The following is a 6,162-nucleotide window of genomic DNA, read 5'->3' on the forward strand; positions in this document are numbered from 1 at the left end:
GAACATGCTTGGCTGCCTAGGGCAACTCATTTTTTCTTCTGTTTTTATCACACACCCATGGGAAAAGCACTAATTGCTTCAGGATCTTGTACCAAGTGATTAGTCAGATGAAAATAAGTTGTCAAAAAATAAGATAATCAGTTATTACTATCTAGATGTAAGTTTAGGACTACAGTTCTAAGTATTCATACTCAAGTCTATGCTGCTACAAGGTTCTGTCCTGAACCTTGTTCTGTCCCCATGAGCAAGCCTAAGTAGAGTGAGACACTATAACATATTTGCCATTGTTCCCTGAGTTTATGAGTTCTGAGCCATCAAAGTAAAGCCAAGGCAGAATTAGGGCACCATTAATCAGCTAATTATGGTTGGGGAAAAAACCACAAACATATTTCCTGTTTTGTTTTACATTCTAAATTTCCAACATCAAATGGGACCCATAAGTCCTTCTCACATTTACCCTATATTTTCCTAATTCTTAAACTCCATTGGTCTGCTAGGTGATTATTTTTTATGAATCCCCTTCTCCTGATACCTCTAAAACCTTCTGTTCATCCTCATTCTGTGCTTTTCGCCTTGCTTCACTACATCTACCCATAGACTGCAGGTTTGCCCACATGCTATGACTAGTCTCTTAGTGTAGTAGGTAAAAATTTCATGTTCCTAGCAAAGTGAGTCACAGCACTTGAGCACTCAAATCTCTTGCCCACTTGCCTAAGGAAGATCATTGCTCTAGTGATTATATTTTCCTATACCTACATGATCAATTTTCTTCTGTTTGTTCTTTTCTCATCATACAAATTAGACGCTATTTCTCACATCCTTGAATGCATTTTCCTCTCACTCTATAGTTCTTCCTATGTGGCAAAACAAACAGAAAGCACTTTCCTTGAATAGCTGTCTATACTGTGTCTTCTCCCATCCCATTGTGAATCCATTTTAATCAGCATACCAGCCTTTCAGAATAACAGCTGTCCAAATCTTCAGTGTGTCAGACTTTGCTGCATCTGATTATAAATTTATCATTAGTTAATGACACACTTAGTCCTTTCTTCCTCCTTGAAACACTGTCTTCTTTGTTTCCAAGTCATCAAGTTCTGCTCGTTGTCTTCTCTTATCAGTCTTAATTTATTGTCATTCTCTTTTATTAGTCTTCCTCATCTTTCCAAAGTTTTAGCAATGTAATTCCTGGGTGACTCAGTTAGTTAAGCATTCATCTCTTGATTTTGGCTCAGGTTATCGTCTGTGAGATTGAGCCCCCCCATCAGACTCTGTGTTAGCAGCACAGAGCCTGCGTAGGATTCTCTCTTTCCTTCTCTCTGTTCCTCACCTGCTTGTGTGCGCTCTCTCTCTCAAAATAAAATATTTTTTTTTCAAAAAGACAAAAACAACAACAACAATGGAATTCCTTGAGATTTATTTAACAGAATATTTTCATCTATACTGACTTTAATAATGATCTTGTCTAGGCTCTTGCCTTCAAATCTATATATAGAATGACAACACCTAAATTGTTTACCTGACTGAGACTCCTCTATCCAGCTGCTAACTCAGCAGCTCAAGCCAATTGTTTAGTAGTCATCTCAGTGCTAATATCTCCAAAACCAAATCCTTAATTTCCTAATTTTACTCTGCATGTGGTCTTCTTATCCTGCTTAATGGCAGCTCCTTCCTTCTAAATGCTCAAACCAAAGTGTCTTAAATAATTTTTAACTAATCTTTTGCTACTCCCTCTAAGTTACTACAACAGTTCATCAATGACAGTCCTACCATCAAAATATATCTATCATTCATCACACTCACTACTAACAATCCATACATAACCCCAGAAGTTTCATCTCATTTATTATGGTGGCCTCTAGGTCCTGAATTTAACTTTGTGTGTTTGTATATTTCTCAACGAAGTGTAAGAATGATTCTGTTAGAAATTAATCAGATCACTCTTCTGTTCAAAGCCTACCATACTACTCCAAATAAAAGTCAAAGTCGTTACTAAAAGGCCTACAAAGCACTATTACCTGCCTCCTTGTTAACTCTCTGACTTCTAGCTGTCTTCTAGTGTTTCTAGTGCTTATTCCATCTGAGTCATATTTGCCTCCTTGCAGTGCCTCAACATATTACTCACATTGCTACCCAAATTATTTTTCATTCATTCTGCCTGAAATATTCCCCACTCAGGTATCTGAGGAAACCTACAGGAAAAGTGGAAACCTACACCCCAAATTCTGTTGCCACTCCTTTATCCATTCTTCTCAGTAACACTTAAAACTCTGACAAATTGTTTATTACATTTATTTTGTTTTTATTAATTTCCTTTCTCACAAAAGAATCTTGTGACTCAGTATGGTTTCTGATCAGAGCAGCAACATTAATCCATGGCAGTGTTTTACTAAGGCAGAACACCAGACCACACACCACGCCTACTGAATCTCAATCTGCATTTTAACTAGATCCCCAGGAGGATAATGCACTGGAATTCTCACAAGGGCTAACACATTTGCCTGCTTCTTTCTATCATACAGACAATGCTAGCTCAATATCTGTTAAGTTAATGGATGAATTCCTTAGCCTTAATAACATGCAAGCATTATCAAATCCTACACTCTACTCTAATAGCAAGGAAGGATGGAGAGGAGGAAGAATGATGGTACTGGGCAAGGTGGGAATACCAGGAGAATTACAAATCTTCTGTTCTGTCAGGTATGATACAGCTTTCCCTTTTGCAGAATGAAAGCACAATTCCAAAGTGCACTTAAACTTTAAGGTCAGCATTGCACTCTGATACATCTAATCCCACATCGTTTCTCTGTGAAATAACTAAAAATGTAGACTTTATAAACACATGAGCTAAGGCTGCAATCAAAAGAAAAAAAGGTAAGACAAATAAAACATTTTATACTGAAGCTACTAAGTTCAAAGGCAACTAACCTGAAAAAAAGGAAAGAGTCATTTGAAAATCATTTGAACCTTTGGAGAAATGTATTGCTTTATGTACTCAAAACAGAACATAATTATCTTGTAAGTAACCAAGCATGTAAACACAAACAGTGATCATCTAGGACAATAATAGAGTGATCCACACAGATTATATTAAAAGGAAGAAATATGACCATGGACTTGTTTTCCAAAAGTCCCAAATCTAATCTTATGTTTTTACTTAGTGAGATTTTCATGCTGTATAAAATTTATTGCTCTCATCTCCATCAAGTCTGCTAATTTTGGCCTGCTTATAATTTGCACATAATTTTGCTGACAACTTAGAAATTCTGCATGTGTGGTTGATATGAAATTCTAATAATTGCTCCCTCTTAGCATAGCACTGGCTTCTACTGTGAATAAATTGCCATCACTTATAAGTGGGTCAACAATGGACAGAAAATGAGATATTCCTAAACCGTTACCATCCAATTAAATGAGAGTTGCAAAATTTTTTGCACTATTACAAGAGGTAATATCTTTCAGAATTACAAGCTTCTTCAGCTATAGAAAAAATTAAAGCGCAAGGCTTGGTTCTAACTCGCAAAATGTTTTGATTCAGCTGCATACTGCAATTGGTGGAAAGAGAGGAAATTTAAACTGTTGATATTAAAATTTTTCAACGTGCTGACACTTGAAATAATTATAACTATATTTTGATTAACATGTATGTCACTCAGAACAACATATGCATAGCCTAAAACGGGATTCAAAATAGAGAAAATACTATTTGCAACAAGAAACTAAAGAAAAGGAGAGGATAAAAGTAAAAATGACAAGAACATAACATTTTACAAGATAATGGATGAGAGTGCTCACTGAGGAAGAAATCAAAGAAAGAACTTAAACAGGGAAATAGCAGCATATTCAGTCTAGATTACAAATGTCAGAGATTGAAATTCTATTCTGCTAGATATCTTTGCTTATTTCATAACATGGATCAATCTCTTAACCAACTGATCCTTGCTTTCTTCCTCTGTAAAGTGGAGAAATTAATATACATCATAAAAACCTCATTCTCTGATATTTATAAGATTAAATATGATGACGGTGCCTGGGTGGCTCATTCAGTTACGTGTCTGACTCCAAGTTCAACTCAGGTCATGATCTCATGGTTTGTGAGACTGAGCCCTGTACTGGGCTCCATACTGAAGGTACAGAGCCTGCTTGGGATTCTCTTTCTCCCTCTCTCTCTGTTCTAGTGCATGCTCTCTCTCTCTCTCTCTCTCAGTCTCTCAAAAATATATAAACATTTTTTAAAAACAACAAACAGGATGAACTATGCAAAACTATCATGGGAAACTAGATAATCCTAAACTTATAAGGTTGTAACATAGGGCTTACAGAACCACTGTTGGGGAAAGACTTTATATTTTTCTTCAGCCTCTTTCATATTATGTGAGTTGCCATCTTTTAAAAATGACAGTTGGAAAGTTACATAGCACTGAATAAGAGTTTCAATAGAACTGTATTTAATAAGTGTGTAAAGGCACATGTATAAACACGTTTTAACATGCTAGTTATATGTACGAGTAACTATTGTGTCAAAAAATAACTAATTTTTCTTTTTTTTTTTTTTGAGAGATAGAGACAGAACATGAGCAAGGGAGAGGCAGAGAGAGAGGGAGACACAGAATCCTAAGCAGGCTCAAGGCTCTGAGCTGTCAGCAAAGGGCCTGAGGCACGGCTCAAACTCACGAACCATGAGATAATGACCTGAGCCAAAGTCAGATGGTTAACTGACTGAGCCACGCAAGTGCCCCCCCAAAAATAATTTAAATAATACAATAAATAAAATAAAATTACAAAGAATTTGAATCAGAAATGATCCAGAAAAATAAAAACACCATCAGAACTTCCTAAAATATTGAGAGCAGGGGAGCAAGAGTTGCAATGGGGTGAGGGTTTGGTCATAGTTTTGAGCTATCTGTTAGGCCAAACGTAGTAAGTACTTCTAGGCAGTACATAAACCAAGCTGTGAATAATATATAATCTTCTATTATGCTCTCAAAGATATAAATAACCAATCAAATAAACAAATACCATGAATATGTATAGAGGCACATATCATCTGATTACTATCCATGGTTTTAAAGTAACATCCTTTATCCAAATAGAAGAGATAATGTTTGAGTATTTTTAACACAGAAAAGTCAACAGTTCTGTGAAATTCTCATGTTACCCACAGATTTATTAATATAGTTATCTATCTAGTTAACAATAAGAATGCTTAACATTAGTATATGTTTCAGAATGTATAAAGAGCTTTCCTCAACTTTTATCTGCTCCCCCAAAACAGGTTTTGCTATCCTCTTTTTACATATAAAGGAGGCTCCCAATGGTGAGATAATTTGTACAAGGCTGTCAGGTAAAAGTGTGAAAGCAGGAGCCACACGTGGATGTTTTTATTTATATTAGTAGGTTTTGACAAAGTTGTTGCCCCAGTTTTTCTGGGACTATAACTTATAATTAATAAATGTAATTTTAAGAGATAAATAAAGTGAAGCCTATATAAACAAAACAAGAATAATTGCATAGAGAAAGCAAGTTCACTGGATATGGATCTTGTGTGATCTGTGATACTGATTTTAAATCTTCCGTGCTCTGTGCATGACTCGAATTCATTACAAATAAAAGTTACATGTAATAGGCCGTACTCTTCTCCACAACTTGCACATGATGTTGTTACTCAGCTCATGTTTACCTGCTGCTTTTCTAAGAATTCCATTCCCTCACTGGATTCTTCTGAATAAAAGAACATTTATTTTTAATTTAATTAAAGTCAATATCTTTGTTCTATTGATTCCCCAAATCAAGTCTTTCCCCAGTATATTTTTCTGTTTTTACCTGAAAAACAGTAAAAAATAAATAAAACAATTAAAAGATACATAAATGTATATTATATCATATTTATGTCCAACTTATAATCAAAAGAAGGGATTCATTAAAATATTGCATAAGATCCAAAAGGAAAAAACTGTATTGTACAGTTTAAACTGTATGATAATTGATGAAATTTTGGGGTGATGGTGGGGTGGTCTGGAGCCGATGTCCAGGAAAGAATTCTTGAAGATGTCTTTGGTGCAAAAGGGTGATTTTATTAAAGCACAGGGACAGGACCCGTGGGCAGGAAGAACTGTATTGGGGTTGTGACAGGTAACTCATTATATACCCTCAGCTTAGTAGGAG

This window comes from Hyaena hyaena, unplaced genomic scaffold, assembly GCF_003009895.1.
Source record: "Hyaena hyaena isolate Hyena2069 unplaced genomic scaffold, ASM300989v1 scaffold_1429, whole genome shotgun sequence".
NCBI lineage: Eukaryota > Metazoa > Chordata > Mammalia > Carnivora > Hyaenidae > Hyaena > Hyaena hyaena.